This window comes from Corvus kubaryi, unplaced genomic scaffold (genome assembly GCF_017639235.1).
Source record: "Corvus kubaryi isolate FWS band 111438036 unplaced genomic scaffold, C.kubaryi_AGA036_p1.0 70, whole genome shotgun sequence".
Taxonomy (NCBI): Eukaryota; Metazoa; Chordata; class Aves; order Passeriformes; family Corvidae; genus Corvus; species Corvus kubaryi.
Window position 1 is genome coordinate 2,468,090 of NW_024582058.1, and position 17,076 is coordinate 2,485,165.

The 17,076-nt window shown below is 48.1% G+C and overlaps 1 protein-coding gene across 2 annotated transcripts in view; it reads right to left on the reverse strand.

Annotated features, from left to right (window-relative positions):
• SNAP25 (synaptosome associated protein 25) overlaps nucleotides 1-10,934 on the reverse strand; it is a 61,994-nt gene extending 51,060 nt beyond the window's left edge. For both annotated transcript variants that reach the window (XM_042049236.1, XM_042049237.1), the window contains exon 1: nucleotides 10,675-10,934. The gene's annotated coding sequence lies outside the window, so the exon portion shown is untranslated. The remainder of the gene's footprint in view (nucleotides 1-10,674) is intronic.
• Nucleotides 10,935-17,076: the final 6,142 nt, after the last annotated feature.

The following is a 17,076-nucleotide window of genomic DNA, read 5'->3' on the forward strand; positions in this document are numbered from 1 at the left end:
TGGGTCCATTCCCTGGGGTGCAATCCTTCAGGAACAGGCTGCTCCAGCATGGGTCCATTCCATGGGATGCAATCCTTCAGGAACAGGCTGCTCCAGCGTGGGTCCCCCACAGGATCACAAGTCCTGCCAGCAAACCTGCTCCAGCGTGGGATCCTCTCTTCCTGGTCCACAGGTCCTGCCAGGAGCCTGCTCCAGTGTGAGCTTCCCATGAGGTCACAGCCCTCATGGGAAGCATCCCCCTGCTCTGGCATGGGTCTGCTCCACAGGCTACAGGTGGATCTCTGCTTCCCTGTGGACCTCCATGGGCTGCAGGGCCACAGCTGGCTCACCATGGGCTGCACCACAGGCTGTGGGGGAATCTCTGTTCCAGCACCTGGAGCACCTCCTCCCACTCCTTCACTGGCCTTAGTGTCTGCAGAGCTGTTCCTCCTACATTTTCTCACTCCTCTTTCTGGATGCAGTTGCTCTTGTGCAGGTTTTTTCCCAACTTCTTTAATCTGTTATGCCAGAGGCGCTGCCACCATCGCTCACAGGCTCAGCCTTGGCCAGCAGCGGGTCCGTCTCGGAGCCAGCTGGCACTGGCTCCATTGAATCCAGGGGAAGTTTCTGGCAGCTTCTCACAGAATTTCCTCCTGATGTCCCCCCCAAAACCTTGCCACGCAAAGCCAGTACACAGCCACACTGCCCTGACTGCTCTGGCGAGCTCCCTGTCTCCTGTGTGCCACCTCAGGAGACCAAGCTCCACCATACTCAATTGTAGCTCATCCTGCTGGACAGCTTGTCCTGGGTAAAAGCAGTAAAATCATCATGATGAGACGTGATCTCCAAAGTGACCGTGGCTTTGTTCCCTTCTCCGCCTCACTCTGGCCCATAAAAGCATTCATCTGAGCAACTGCTTACAAGCACAGGCACGACGTTCACAAATCCCACCTCGCAGCAGGATCTCATCACTTCTGATGATACCCTTTTTATAGTCTACCACTTTCATTCACTCGCATGTCTTCAGCTGTGAGGCAGCAATTTAACCCCCCATCTGGCGCTATTAATTTGCACTGATAACTTCATGTCTCTTCTGAAACAGGCTTCTATTTCTAACACACTTGAAAAGAGGGCCTTTTTTAGGCTTTCTAGCAAAAGGAAAAATGTTTGGGCTCTGCCTTGTGATATCACAAACACTGGTTTGCTCTTATTGTCAATGTAAGTGCTGCAGAGCAAGTGCACATCTCCAACACTGCAGTGAGTGGGTAGCAGTCGTTATCCTTTTGCTCTGCTATTTGTCTCTGAGACACCAGCTACAGGGGACACTGCTCACAAATCCTGCCAGCCTGCTGTCTGTACATGCCTGTAAGACTGAGATTAGGAGTAAGGATGCACCTCTGCACCCCCTCTGCATTGTGAAATGCAAAGGTGGAACAGAAGGCTGTGGCTGCTGCAGGGATGCAGACTGGGAACCAGGAGTGAGTGTTTTATAACCTAACACTTCAGGACACCTTTAAAAGGACTCTATCAAAAACTTGAGGATTGGAATTTACTTTTTAAGTCTAGGGAATTGTCAATGGTGCGCTCATAGGGAAAGAACAGCAAGAAAGAGAATTAAGCAAAAAGCCCATCCTGTCCTTTCTCTTATTTTAGTCTGCTGGCTTTTGTCTTTTTTTGGGGGTTGGGTTGGTGTTTTGTTGGATTTTGTTCCATTCCCCTAGTTACTTCATTCTGGTTTTTATCCTCTTGTCCCCTTCCTCATCCTTATTGGTACAGTGGATCATTTTTTGGTTAAGATAAAATAACTCTTCTAAGCCCAGGAATTGGCCTACTGTGTTTGACAATACTGGAGAGCCTGGTTAAATTCTGAAAGGTCTCTGACCTCCCTACTGCGGGAAATTGATTGTTATGAGGAATAGATTCTGACTGCAGGCATGAATGGAAGAACTCTGGCTGGAGAACAGCTAAGTGTACAACACATTTCTTGGAAATGTCACCACAAAGACTGAATACAAAAAGAAGGTAAAGAAATTGAAATTTAAACAGCTTTGGAGTCTCTCATTCTGTGCTTGAACATCTAATTTCCAGCATCATGGAGTGTGCCCTGGCCTTTGGATCAGTGTCTTATCTCTTCACCTGCCAGGCTGGGGAGTCTTTTAAAAGTTTTGTGGGTAAACTTCTACATGCAAGTAAAGGCTTTCTGCAGGCAAGGGAAGGACAGAAATACGGGATCCTCACTGGGAAAGAATGGAGCTCTTAAGAATATGAACTCTAAAGAGGAAAGCAAACGTTACTCCATAAAGGAACAGGAGCAGCCACTGGAAAATCACAGTATGGCAGCAGCAGAGCAGCTCATCAATCTAAATAGCAGTTTAATAACTTTGCAGATAAATGCTTGCATCCACAATAAAGAATTTATTGGATTTCACTGTTCAATTAAAAACCATATATTGTCGCATTCTTCACTGTGGGCAATTTTTGAAAGCAAAACTGGGTAATTGTACTGCTGGAGAAGCAGTTAAGATGGAGAAGCACTGCAACCTGTGGGATGTCCTGTTTTATAGGGGGTTCAGTTCACTGATGGGTAACTTCTTCTGGCCTCCTACTCAACAACCCAGTCAAAGGAGAGGGAAGCACTGGGGTCCTTGTAGCTGAGAGAGAGTTAGCTCTTCATCTCCACCTGCACTGTGTTCCTGCCTTCCTACTCTTTCCCTGTTGTCCCTCTGTGATCTGGATGGCCCATTGCCTGTAATGCCTTGTCTGTCCATACCAGCACATCGAGCCCCTGTCCTGAATGGGGCTGAAAGGGGTCTTTCTCTGCATCTCCTTCTCTTTAGAGGGTGGTTTCCCCCAGGGCACTTGGGCAATATGATGAGAGCAGGAGCTGAGGCTGCAGAAGTTGACATAGGACTGGGAGGAGACCCCAAACTCCAAGAAACAGAAAGGCAGCACAGCTATTGAGGCCTCCAGAGGATGAGAGATGCTGCTCAGCTCTTCTGTCACATGCTACCCTCTATCAGCCTGCTTAATACTGTAACCTTAAGTGCCCTGGGCACTAATCTGGAAACTGGGGACCTTTTGTGTGACATCAACAGCTCTTCTGCATTCTTATTTGCCAGCCTGTTAGAAGTGCACACCTGTTCTTGTTTACCAGGCTTAGAAAATGATCCTCAGAGCCTGCAAGTTGCTTCAGGAGCAGACTATTTTGTACTATTTAAAACAGTTAATTAAGAAAAAGGGAATGAGATGACACAATGATTGTAAAATGCCTTGCTAATATTGAAAATCTAAAGCCTGCAGATGGCCCTACTGTTGCATTACAAAGGAGGTCTAGAGCATTTTCAATTATATTTAGTGCATTCCTGGCGCCTCGAGGGGTTTTTCCACTGTCTCTTGACGTGCTCATCTCTAAAATGAACTAAACCGACAGCAAAGAACCATCCAGGCCTTTTTTCCCCCTCCTCTCTTTTCTTCTGTTAAATAAGAAAACCTCTTAGGAACATCAGACTTAAAGAGATTCGCTGCCTTATCAAGTCCAGTCTCTTGTGACCACCACCAGCCATGCCATATAATTCCCTTTGTGCACTCATCCAGCAGCATCTTGAACCCCTCTGCTGCTCTTAGTCTTTCTGCCTCTTGCTCCTGCCATTGGTACAATAAAAGACCTATATTTTCAGGAATTGCAAATTCCATATCCCAAGAACACGTTTTTAATGGCAGAAAAGCTGCAGGAAATCCTTCAGCAGGCTCTGCAACCAATACCTGTCTCCATACAGCTGAGCAAATAAAACACACGCTTCTCTGGGGAGAACTGGCTGTTGGAAGTCGGCAGTGAATTCCAGTTTACTTGGGTTCACATACCTTGGTTTGTTTCTAGAGGGCTTTTCACATCCTCGAGTATCACTTAGGTGAATGCTCTCTGGAAAAGCAAATGTTTGGCTGAAATACTCAAATATTCACAGAACATACCCAGGTTGTATATTCAGCTGGTTACTGGTTTGGAATTGGTGCTGCTGAAGGGATAGGGCTCAGTTCCGCCCTCCCCAGCAGCTCAGTGCAACTCCGGAGGAACACGCAGCTCTGGCAAAGTCCTGGTCTTGTGTAATGCACGAGCAAATGCATGAATGTTTCATCCACCTTCTGGTCTGAGATCACTTTCTTCTCTCCCTATCATGAATGTAATAATCTGGATTTATATGGCACCTTCCAACCAAGCCTTTTACTAACCTGAAGGGAGCAATCATGGGTAACACCCTGTCAAATTCGACGTGAATGACAACCACCTTTGTTGGGAGAAGATTGCATTGTAGGGGTATCAATTTTAGGTCACCACCGCCAGGCAGTGGAAACTGCTATGCCCTAATATTCATAAAAATATCTTTTCAAAGGTACGGGATTCTTGTCCTTCATCTGAAGCTGAGGAATGCAAACTGGAAGTTATTTTAATCTGAGATTTTTCTTTTATGGATGGAGGCACTTGGCAAAGGTTACATTTATTTAATGTGTGATACTTGCACCTGAATCCAGATATTCCATGTGCAGTCCCAGTGTTTTAATCCCTAACCCCCAATATCTGAAGTTCAGATGTTACCAAACATCTCTATACCAATAAATTGCTAGAGCTTTCCTACTGTTTTCTGCAGGAACAAATTATCCCTACGAGATGCCTGTGCCTAATAAACAGGGAACAGAAATTTCTCTCCTAACGATGTCAGTCGCTGGCAGGGTCAGCGCTGCTGGGCACAGGCTGCCCTGAGCCCGCAGAGGTTTGTGCCCACGTGTGTGCACAGGATGCAAAGACTCCAGGAGGCAGCAGCGCTGGGCTGGATCAAACAGCAATTCCCTGATGCCTGCAGAAACGCAAGCTTGGCTAAATCCCTCGGAGGTGAATGGTGAGGTGCCTAACGATGTGAATGGGACCAGACTGAACAAAAATATACCCATGCAGGAAGGAAAAGGAAAACTTTAATTTGCATCTAAAGCATAGTGAAGCTAATTTTAGTACCTTTTACTTTAAAAAATGCTTAAATATGCATGGAAGACTTCTGTTCCTGTTTTAAAAAAGAATCAGTGAATGGTAACATTATTTTGACAGATGAGCTCTTCTGAAGAAGTATGCTTTTGTTTTGTGAAATTTTTTAGAGTAGCTGGAGGAAATATATTTACCTCTGTAAGACAGATCAAGGAACTGGCATCTGCACAGTTCCTCTGGGAGCTATAATTTTCAGGAGTGGGAAAACGAACCAAGGAGAGGTTGGCACATCTTCCAAATAACTGTTTTATACAAAAGGAAAAAAAAATTACTACTTCTTCTACGGCTGTGTTGCAATTCAGAAACAGAATTCCTCTCCTTTGGGTGGAGAGTAAGTATAACAAATAAATACATCATGACAAACACCAAGCTGTGAAGTGATCAGAGCTTTAGTTTTCAATCTAAACTTCTAGTCTCTTTCACAGACTAGTGATAGTGAAAATCTTTGAAGATTTGCTGGGATTTTTAACAAGGGAATCTGTTGGGATTTTTAGCAAGGGAATGCTACTGAGAAAATGTGGGAGATGGAAGAGATCAATGCAAAATTACAAATGTGCCTACCAAGCACTCTGCAGTGCCCTGTATGTGCAGCTCCCTGATAATTGGTAGGTTATGAGTAAGAAATAGCAAACCTTGCATTAATTTCACAAATCACCTACATGAGGCATCCTTTTGTAATGTCTAGGATATCAGTTTTAGTTGTTAGCACTGCCATAGTTTATGATAACTCTCATTTTGCTCATGGACTCTACCAGTGAATGCTGGCACAATAACTTCATCATATCAAACGCACAAGGAAAACAATAATTATAGTGAAAACATGTAAAAACAGTTCCCCTCTTTCAGTTTTAGACACTTGTACAGTGAGACTTGACTTTGCCTTTGTTCTTCCGTGTTTCAACTCTACCAATACTATGTCTCAGACATTAAGAATATTGCCTTAAAAAACTTGATGAAAGAAGGATAATTTTTCTATGCATTTACTGGAATGCAGGAAAACTTCACACTACTTCCCCGCTTGAAAGAAAAATGAATACCTGCTGCTAGGAATTTCCAACTTTTTCTGCACACAACTGTGCCTTTAGGAAAAGCTCAGCTGCGTCCTTGGTTTTACAGCATATACAAGTTCTGCTGGTGTTATGTACCAGCAGAGTGCAGCAGAACCCAACCTGAAACAGAGGCGTAATGTGCAGGATTCCTCCTCTGCTGCTTCATAACTGCTCCTTGTAATCATTTCTGAGGCAGCCTGGCTGTGTGAGCCTCAGCCATGAGGGTCTACAACAGTGAGACCAGGCCGGTAAAAAATAGGGATGGGATTTGGGAGGGCACCATTTAAAATGAGCTCTTTTTTTAGAAGAGCTGCTCCTTCAGCGAATAGACCCATTTCTGGTTTTAAACATAAACAAGGAGTGCCAGCTTGAAAGATTATTGGCCGGGAGAGTAGCAGAGCACTCAGTTATGCCACTTCACACCAACTGACAATGGGGTCCAGTAGTAAGTTAAATCCCATCCAAAAAGTGAAATAGAGCACTGTTAGCTCTAAAGAAAAAAAAAAATCTCTTAGACAGCCAGAGAGAGCACAGATTGGTCAGCACTAACATTCAGCTCTCAAAGGCCAGGAACAGCCATGATTAATTACTTAGTGTTTCCCTCTTCTCCTCCCTGTGCCTGTAGTAGAATTCAGCTTTCTCCAGTGGGTAAGATAAGCTACTGTGTCTCTCATTCTTTAAGAAAAAAGAGGAAAAGGTTTAATGCAATGATTACATCCTCTTTAGAATCACAGCATGCCAGTATATTTCAGAGGGGTCACGTACACAGCATTTGTTTCCCTTTCAAAAACCTAAACCGCTAAATATTCTTTTACAAGTCCCACAAAATGATGTACATGAAAGTATTTTCCTTGATTTCAACTGACTTTGGATTAGACTCACCGGAATAATCAAAATCAGAAGGCGACACTCATCACCCTTCGCATCAGGGTCCTCATGCCCCTAATGTGTTTCTTTCATCCTGATGATCTTTAGCAGGAATTAAAAGAGGATTGTAGCTGAGCATGAAGTGTGAGGAAATAGCAAGTGAACAAGATGAAAGATGCAAAAGTAAAGCCAAATTTCCTTCTAAAACAACAGGGCAAGTGGTTCAAACACTTCCTCTAGGCCATTCAGATCCACTTTTGGGTCTTGCAGTGTCAGCTTTGGGGCCATCACAAAGCAGGAAAGAACAATTTTGAACCTATGCAGTTGACTTGTCTTTGTGCTTGGTGGAAAGTCCTAGAAAATTTAGTGGGATGTGGGAGAGCATATTGAAAATCATGATCAGATAAGAGACAGATTTTGCTGGTGGGAGTTTGTATGTGTCTAAGTATTTGTGGAGGGAGTAACAAAAGGGTGACAGACAAGAACTAGGAATATAACTTGTGTGTTTTGGAGAAAGGGCTCGTTGCAATACAATGCAGCAAGCTGAATCTGCAAGGTCAGTAGGCGAGAAAGCCAGAGTTTATTGAAACTAAGGGAAAAGACATTGTTGGAGGCTCAAAAATAATAAGCTAAAAAAATAAAGGATTATTTGACAACTTACAGCCTTCACAAACTATATGCAGCATTCCCAGTAGATACACAAGCCCTATGCCTGCTCCCGAGTCCAGCTTCCTAGAGGTAATCATGATCTGCCTGGGAAGTACATCCTGCAGCAGCTCTCCAGCAACACATTATTCTTGTCTGCCTTAGACTCTAAAGCTCTAAAATGCTGGAACAAGTCTGTTCTTACAGATTGCCTGGCACTGGCCCAGCCCAAAGGTGACTGCATTGGTAGCAGGGCATGAAACTCTACAGACAGAAAAATGCACTCTGCCCAATGAGTGCTGCAAAGTCAGCCTGTATCTGTTGTGGGTTTACCCAGCTTAGAACCCTAGAAACCTCTTAAATGAGTGTGTGTGTGTGTGTATATAAATATGTACCCTCCTTATGTTGTAAAACATCATGACAGAGATTTGGAGAAAAAAAAATGCAAGAAAAAGAGTAATTGTGTGACAACAAGCCAAGGTAAATGGAAAACAGTTTGTGCTCTTTGTTCCTGAGAGAAGAAATCATTAGCAAAGTGAGCCCTACACCGTGCCATATACTTTCTATTTTTTCCTGAGGATTGCTACAAAAGCAACAGCTGTAGCATTGTGACACATAGACATAAAAATCGCTGAAGTTGTGTTCACACTGACAGGAAAAGTGTTTTGTTTCGTTACCTCGCTCAGTTAAAGCAGTGCAAGCACTAGGTAGACACCGTGCTTTATCTGCCTTAGCACTTTAATCTTGCTATTTGTTGCCATACCTAAAGCATAGGGAGAAAAATGAAAAGCTTTCCCTTGACCTGAAAAGCAGCTCCCACCTCCAGTGCAATAAATCTGCGAAGTGAGCGGCATCTCATTAGATGTATTTTGAGGGTTCATACTGGCTGGATTCTGCTGTTCTTTCTTTCACTGCCCCCATGAGTTCAATGGACACACAGCCTGGTCCCGAGAGCTCCCAGAAACGCCACTCTCATTTTCTAGTTAGCTGTGGAAAGAAAATTCGGCTGCATTTATTTGGGGGTTGCTATCTAGCTGCATTTGGTTTTGTAACGTGCTGAGTTTCTGCAACTCCTCTTGACTTCAGAGGCAGCCTCAAGTTTTTGCTTTTGCCAATCAGGCCTGCCTGCATCTTTGGTCTGGTCACCTCTGTTATCTTTTTGGCACCCATCCTAGGAATCCAACTCTTCAGCGGTCACCTCCTGGCTGACCTGTTCTGCGCGACACAGCAGCAATGGAAAACCACTGCTGCTTTTTTCCTAGATTAGCTTCTTTGTAAGGATGTGCAGGGGGCTGGGGGGCTAGGAAAGAGTCACTTCCCCAGCCATACCCACCGGAGCACTCTTCTCCCCCATGGCTCCATCCCTTCCCTTGCCATTCCTAGGGCTGGCTGCCCCACATCACCCTTGTGCTGATCAATGGGGGAGTTGCTCCATGCCCAGAGCTAGGACGAGGTGGGGGTGTGGAACGGGCATGTCCTTGCGGGTGCTGCGTCCAGGGCTGGAAGCAGACAGGTCTGGGGTGTGGGGCTGCTCTGCCACCCCCGGGCACCGCCGCAGACCAGCCCCCCTCTCCCCCCGCTCCGTTTTCAGCTGGGAACGAAACCAGCAGCAATTATTCAAGCCAAGCACGTAAATCTGGCAGATCCCGCGGCTCCGGTTTGACGCAGCTACGCAGCGCAGTGTCTGGACACGCAGCCCAATCCCCCTTTCTCCCCTTGTTTATTCGCCCCGCAGAAAAAAAAAGCAGCGAAGTTACCAACTTGGAGCCGCACCGAGGGGTTGGGGGGGTTGAGGTGCCGGGGAGCGGAAAGGACGGGCGGAGGGAACACCGCCGGCGTCGGGGGAGCCGGGGCCAGGAGCCGTGACGGGGCAGCCCGCGTTACATAAGGCGGCGGCTCCGCACCGCTCCGCAGCGCGGAGAGCGGGGCGGGGGGGCCGGCACGGACTCAGCCCCCCCGTGTCACGGCACAGCGGCGCTGGAGCCCGCGGCACGCAGTGCCCGGGGCGCCCGGGGGACAGCGGCGCCGGCGGGACGGACCGCGGCTTCGGGGAAGCCCCGGGGGCTGCCGGTGGTCCCTGCGGGCAGTGCCCGGCCCAGGGGGACCCCGCGGGCTGGGCGTTATGTAACCCCCCCGCCTTCCTTACACAAACACCTCTCCAAGGAGAGGGACCATAGTGCCAAACGCCGATTAATTGCAGGAACTGATGTTATTTGCCTTTTTATGTTGTTTGTTTGTTCTTTGTTTTTAAATTTTATTTCTCCCTCTTCTCACTCTGAGCTGCACAACCACAACTGCTCTTGCCCGCGGTCCTGTCCTGGAATGAGGGAGCACCGCTGCTTGCCAGTCGGGAATCGCTTCCCAGTCCCGTGTCCGGGGGGCAGCCCCGGGGCGGGGGGCGCGGAGCCGCAGGGCGCTGCAGCACGGCCGCCTCCGCTGCCGCCGCGGGGGCACCGCGACGGCTCCCGCGGCCGCGGTGCTGAACATACACATACACACAGACACAGACATACAGACAGACACACGTACAGACACAGACACACGCACACGCACAGAGACACCGCTCACCCCCCGGTCTCGGCGCGGGGCCCGGCGCTGTCCGCGGTGCTGAACACACACGCGGACGCACACAGACAGACAGACAGACACACGTCCCCTCCCCGTCCCGCTCGAGCCCGGCGCTGTCCGCGGTGCTGATGCTCCGCCGCAGCCCGGCGCGGTGCGGGCGCTGCAGTGCTCCGGGCGGCACAGCCCGGTCCGGCCCAGCAGCGCAGAGCGCCCGCAGACCCTTCTTCCCGCTCCGAGCTGGGAATGGCGCTGGTTCCCCTTCTCCTCCGACCTTCCCTTCTCCGCCGGCCTCCTGCCGCCCGCACGGCCGGGAGGCACAGCCCGGCTGCCTCCGCTGGCTCCAGCCGGCGATGAGGCTGGCGGCGAAATTACCCCATTCTCCCTGCCTTTCTCTGTCCCCGCAGCAGCCCAGAGGCTGGAGACAAAAAGCCGAACGGGTCCCACTTTAAATATATCCATTTTTCCATTTTATTTTCGTCAATACCGCCCCCTCCCCCTGCTCAGCCGGGGCCCGCGGTGGTCTCCCACCTTTACCTGGGCTGACGGAGCGCGGCGCGGCGGGGTCGGTAGGTCGGTGCCGCAGCTGGATGGGAGGCAAGGACAGGAGACTGCTGACCTCCGCGGGTCTCCTTCTTCAATGGATCGGGAGCCGTGCCCTCATCAAAGATGGCCGTCCGCTCCTACGTCAGCAGCTTTTAATAGCCCTCCCCGGCGGGGGGAGCGGGAGGGGGCAGAGCGGGCCGGGCGGGTTTGAGTCATCGCCGCCGCACCGCTCCCTCCGCCGGCTCCGCCGCCTCCCGCAGCCGCCCCGCCGCCGCCTCCCCGGGGCCGGGGTCGGGGCAGGGGGCTGAGGGCGGCTGCGGGCGAGCTGCCTGGGCAGGGGGGCAGGGGCCCTCCCGCAGCAGCGATTTCCTCCGCCAAAGGGGTGGTCCGAAGAGGGTATCCCTCTGAAGTCCCCGGTACTCCATATATGGCCAATCTACGTGGGCTTCTATTTTTATGTGTGAATTCTTCCTTCTCTCCCCTCTTTTTATTCTCAGAATATCCTGCCAGGGGTCTAGGTGTGTTAATCTGTTTATTCTCCCTCTCCTCCCTCCCCCCTCCTAAGTCGGAGGAGCCAAACACAAGGAAATCCATGGTTAAGGACGTGTGTTTTAACTCATCATTTGAGGGACAGGTTCAAAAATGAGAGAGAGAAATTAAAAACAATGCCTAGGCATGTATATGAACACACAGCACAGTGAGCACATCCCACTGCTGCCAAGGAAGGAAACGGTAACTCTGTTCCAGGAAAGTGTCTGGCTTATTTATCATGAATTAATTAAAATATTCATTCTGAGCGTACCTAATTTGGAGTAAATGGAGCTGTCTCCAGTGTGATTTCTAATGGGGAGGAAATCCTTTCATTTCATACAAAACTGCGTATGTTTGTAAAATTTATCTCTTAATGGGGATCTTAATGAAGGCTGGGGATTGCAGTCGAAGTGCAATGCTCTCTTTCATAACCTCAGTCATCCTTTCCCTTTCACCCCACAAGCCTTAGTGCTTTCATTTATGGAACCACCCAGACCAGGAGATGAGCAGTGATGCCTCCCTCTTCCCTGTCTGAGCCTCTCCTGCGAGCAATAAGCGAGCACTGCCTGTGTTTAACTCTGACACCCTGCGTGCAGGCTTTTCCAAACAGTTTGCAGATGACAGAGTCAAAACATCAGTTCCACATTAGCGATAATTCCATCCTCATCCTCTCTTCTTGCCCCCCCTTTTGCCAAGGCGAAGAAAACCGGAAGAGAGCGAAGGCGATGCAGCTGTATTTTGGAGCGCGTTCATCTCGTGTTATGGTTGTATGGGCGTGGGGGAGGGACGGGGAGGGGAGGGAGGCGCGGGGGAGAAGGAGAGAGAATTGCGGGTGATTCCTCCTCCCCTGCTCTGTAGTTCCCCACAGAAAAACGTGACAGTAGATCGTGCTTTCTGAGTCTCACCCTCTTCCTACGAAAATATGTCCTTCAGTCTCTTTTGAAAGGAAGCAGTCAAAAGTTTGCTAAATATACGAAAAGGAATTCTCAGTCGAGAGGGGCTTCCTGCTGCACTGGAGTATCTAATGAGCTGTGCACACGGAAACCTCAGGGAAGGAGAGAACCTGTCATGTTCACGGGCTGTAAACACAGCCTGAGATTAACACTGTGCAGACATCCCCGCTCCAGGTAAGGGATCTGGAACAGCAGCCTGATTGGGAAATGGCAGTTTGGGAAAACAAACCTTTCCTGGCCGGCTCCCGCACGGGTTAAACGTGCCCAGCGCTCGGGTTAGGTGTGCACTGCAGATGGCAAGAGGAATCCCAGAGTGAGCCCCGCTCTGGAATCCGGGTTGTCCGTGCGCAGGCATCGTGCAACTTCCTAGCACACACGGAAAGTTAAAAAGGAATTCTCAGTCAGACAGCTTGGCTGATAGATGCTTTAGAAATAAGTGTGATTTTCGAGAGAGCAATACTAGTACTTATTAATAATTCATATTAACGGTAGATAAGGGAAGGAAAAGAGAGATTATAAACTGTTGTTTTGGCTAAGCCACCAGCAATGCAAAATGCTAGCTAGGTTTGGATTCAGCCTGATAATACCTCGGAGAAGAATTTCAGTCCATTGGATACCAGCAGGGATGAATCTGGCTCCTTGTATCGGCTCCTTGTATCGAAAGTTAGGGAGGAAAATGCAGTGAAGGCAAAATAAAATGCGGCATAACTTGGGGAAAGAGATGTAAGGAATGGTAAAAGGAAGAGAAAGCAGAGAGGGAGTGGGAGGAGGATAAGAGGTAGTTTTCCAGTGAGAAAACTGGGTTCAATTTAAGATTCGTTTTCCAGCTCTGCTGCAGCAGAAATCACATAGTTTAATAGAACAGTATAGGGCAGGATCATTAAATATATCACAAACATTGTCCAATAAGCTTAGTAGGAAAAACTACCTTTCCTACAGTTATTCTGAAAATGAGCGAGGGAAGGGATGGATCCTGTGTTGTTCAGGAATGTGGATGCCTCTATGCTGGGAGATGCAGAGGGGGGCAGGCTTTTGCACCGCAGCGCCAGGATTTCTGTCGCAATAAGTGCTACTAAGCAATTTTAACTGATTCTTTAGCATCTTTTGAGGATAATTAAAAAAAAAAAAAAAGAAAGAAAAAGCACATGGGGAGTTTATTGACTCTATCTGATAGTACTTGAACACTCATTTCACACTGTGTACAAGGGACCTGTGAGAAGCAAAGCCTATAAATGAAGTAGGAGGAGAGAGAAAAACAGGATTTGGTCTAAGAATGATTCAGCTCCTTCTTAATTATTCAGGCAAACATTCAGCAGGCTTAACAACCAGTACCTGTGGGCACAGCCCATGAATAATGAGGCAGGGAACATGCTCTCCTGCATGAGAGCAGCATGATGTGTGCTCCCACATTACCAGCCAGGAGCCAGAGAAGGGCAGAACAGGCAGAGCCTGCAGCAGGTTTAGAGGGGGACGGAACAGCCCTTGTTTTGTCCATGGTTTGAGATCTGTGGTCAGTGGAAGCTTTCTGGTTGCTCAGAGCATCACCTTCAGCCTCCAGCTAACACCCCTGTGTGCTGCAAAGCCGGGCTCTGAGGCAGCCAAGTGAGGGAAACACCAAAATGCTGACAGTGCCACCAGATCCTGGATGTTATTTCCTGATCTCTCTTAGAGTCAATTGTAACACAAAGACTGCCTTGTTTTTCTCCACCTTCCTCAAACATTTCCTTTTTTTCATTTTTTTCAGCAGAGAGGGAGATATCTGGTTTATCCAAGTGCTGCTCATCTGTGCCTCAAGTATGTGACTGGGAAAGAAATTGAACTAAGCATAAAGCAAATAAGAGAGGAAAAATGTACCTGCTTTGGCACTGAACATTTCCCAGCCTCTCTGGTTTCTGCCTTTTCCCAGGCTGAGATGCCAAGGCATGCCCCAGTCTGATACAGGCTGTGCAATAAGAACAGTTTGGGGATGGAGCCCTTTATGCGGAACTCCTAATTACCTTCTGTCATTCACTGCTCTTTATGTAAGTCTGAATTTTGACCATCGACAGTGCTTGCATCTGTGTGCCCCAGGCTACTTCTGATTAAATTTGAGAGAATGGCTGGGCCTAATTTTTGCCTGCATTTTCAGGATCTCTAGATACGCAGTTAAGCTGCGGGCTTTTTTAAGGACCTGTCTATGATCAGGTGCTCCAGTTTAGGCCAAGCCAAGATTCCTCTGAGACTTATGTTCAAAAATAGAGATTTAAAATACGATTGTAACAAAAAACCCTCGGAGATGAGTCCCCACCGATTTCCTGATCACTCTTTTAGATGTGCAGAGCCAGATCCCCAAAGGTGTTTTGGTACCTGTTTCCTGACTAGTTGCTTAAAGATCAACCAGGGCTTTTTGGTGAGTCTGGGTTCCAGTGCTGCCCCCACCTCCCCCTGCCTTGGCTGGGTCCTTCTCACAGCTGCACCATAACTGTGTCACTTCCTGCAATGCCAGACTTTAACATCTATTATCCCGTGTGCAAAGGAGAAGTAGTCACAACATAACCATATGTCGCGGGTTCGGTTTGTAACCGGGCAGAAACACCAATTTAGTGTAGTGGTTTGGTCCAAAATACTCATTACTGTTTATCTGCTGTGAGATAAGAATTAGGAGAAATGCAAAACAGGCACCAAACTTGAAAGAATATAAAGAAGTTTATTAACAGACCTAAAAGAAGAAAAAAAATTATACCACCTTCAGAACTCTCCTCCTCCCCCCACCTTCCTCCCTTCTCCCACTGACAATGTAAAAAGACAACCCTTGAGATGTTCAGTCTGTTTACCACTTCCATAATAACCTTGTTCAGTCCATTTAGAAAGAGAAGTCTCTTCTTGCTCATGCTATGAAAACATTATCACAACGAGACAGCCGCCCACTTCCAAATATTGTTCAGTCCATTTAGGAAGAGGAGTCTCTCTGCCTGCGTGTGAGTCCTTTCCCCCGACTTGCAGCTTTTCCCGCAACTGCCTTCGAGGGTCCACTCTTGAAGTTTTTTGGGGTACAATTTTAAGGTTGAGCCGTTCAGAAACAAAAACAGAGGCCCTTCTCCTTCCCTGGGAGCAAAGGGTCTTCATCATCTTCATCTTTAGGACTATCTCTGGGAGCATCTCTACGGACTGAGGTTTTCTCCTTCCCCGTTCGGAGCAAAAGTCCTCATCTGGTTCATCTCTACGGACTGAGGTTTTCTCCTTTCCCGTTTGGAGCAAAAGTCCTCATCTGGTTCATCTCTCCCTGTCCAAACTTCTCATGAAATTACAGCTGCGTCAGCATCTGCCTATCTCAGCGCAGGTGCTTTTGCTCACGAGTTGAACACTCCACCCCCCATATCTTCATGAAATTACAACAGGATACTCTGATATATCATAGCTTCACAACAGAATTTCAGCTTTAAGCATCTCCTCTCTCTCTTCCCTCAGGTTTTCAGCTCTTCACAGCAATAAAAGGGTTAATCTCACCTCGGCCTTGCAGCTTTGCAGCTGGAATGTTGAATTTTTCTTATCGAAGTGGAGAGGGGGGAGAGCCGAGCCGCTCCGGCTGCCCACGGCAAGGCAGTGGGGGGGGTTCCATGGCTGGAACAGGTCCATGGCTTCAGGATGGCCGTGGCCCGGCCCGGCCTGGCCCAGGCAGGGCCTGGCCGGGCCCGCTGGCCCCCACACGGGGCCCGCAGCCGCCTGTCCCAGCGCCGGAAACGAGAGAGAGCTTGGAGGGGGAGTTTGCCTATTCTTAAATGTGGATCACAGAGGTGATCACAACTTTAAGTGGCTTAGAGAATTGTCCATATTCAAACTGGCCAGCTGATAGGTTCTATCAGTTCCCAGAGGAAACTGTAAGCACCCCTTAGCAAGGACGTCCCTTCCGGGACTATGCTTGCTAACCTATGACACCATATCTCTGAGGATTTCATCTAGCATGGAGGTAGGACTGGTCTGAGGTCTCCAGAAACCTTGACAATAGGAGTTTTAGGCCCAGCTCAGCTTTCATGAGGAGAAAGCTCTGCCCAAGAGTAACAAAGGTATTGGACACAGAGGAAGAAGGAGTAAGTCCATATGATCTATATTTTATAGAGGAAAGAGGAATAGAAACAGCTTTCTCTGTGTTCCTGTGACTGAGACAGCAGGTAAGGATTAAACTCCAATTTTTAATTTGAAACAATCCTGATTTAGTAAAATAAACCATCATCAGATTTTAATTCCCCTCCTTTGCATGTAACCTTAATTTGGGAATCATTTCAGAAACCTGCCTAAAAGCTGAATTAAGAAAGGACAGAGGTCCCACAAAGCAGGGCACAGGCTTAACTGAGAGATGTGAACATCAAATCATGTTACAACTCCTTCTGGCTGCTGTGCAAACTCAAGGGCATCTAAAAGCACCAGCCATTTCTGTGTGATCACAAAACACCCAATGCTCCTTCAGCTGCACTTTTGAGCTCTGCTGGCACTGGCTGGGTGAGGCCTGTTCGGGTGAAGCTGTGGTCAACCAGGAGTTACGTTCAAGCCTGGGAAAAGGAGATGTCAGGCCCTTGGAGCCCAGCTCAGGCTGCCTCAGCCCATGGGCTGCAGAGCCAGGCTGGAGCAGGGAGCCTGAGCTCCCTCCAGCCACAGCGAGTCGGTGCCTTGTGGGCACATGGAGGAGCAACAGAGGCATTTTCCACCTGTAGGAACAGCAAGAACAAGAGTTCAAAATATGCATTTTCCAATCTGGCCTTTTAGGGCTTTTTCAGCGTGCCACCACTGTTAGGTTTTACAGCGTGCTGAGTAAATTGACTGCTGTTCTGTGATGCAGTCTCCAGTTTCTTTTGCCTAACTTTTCCGTGAGCACAAAAACACAGTGGCACACACCTATGTATTAGCACAAAATGTCATTTACTTGCAGCTCCCC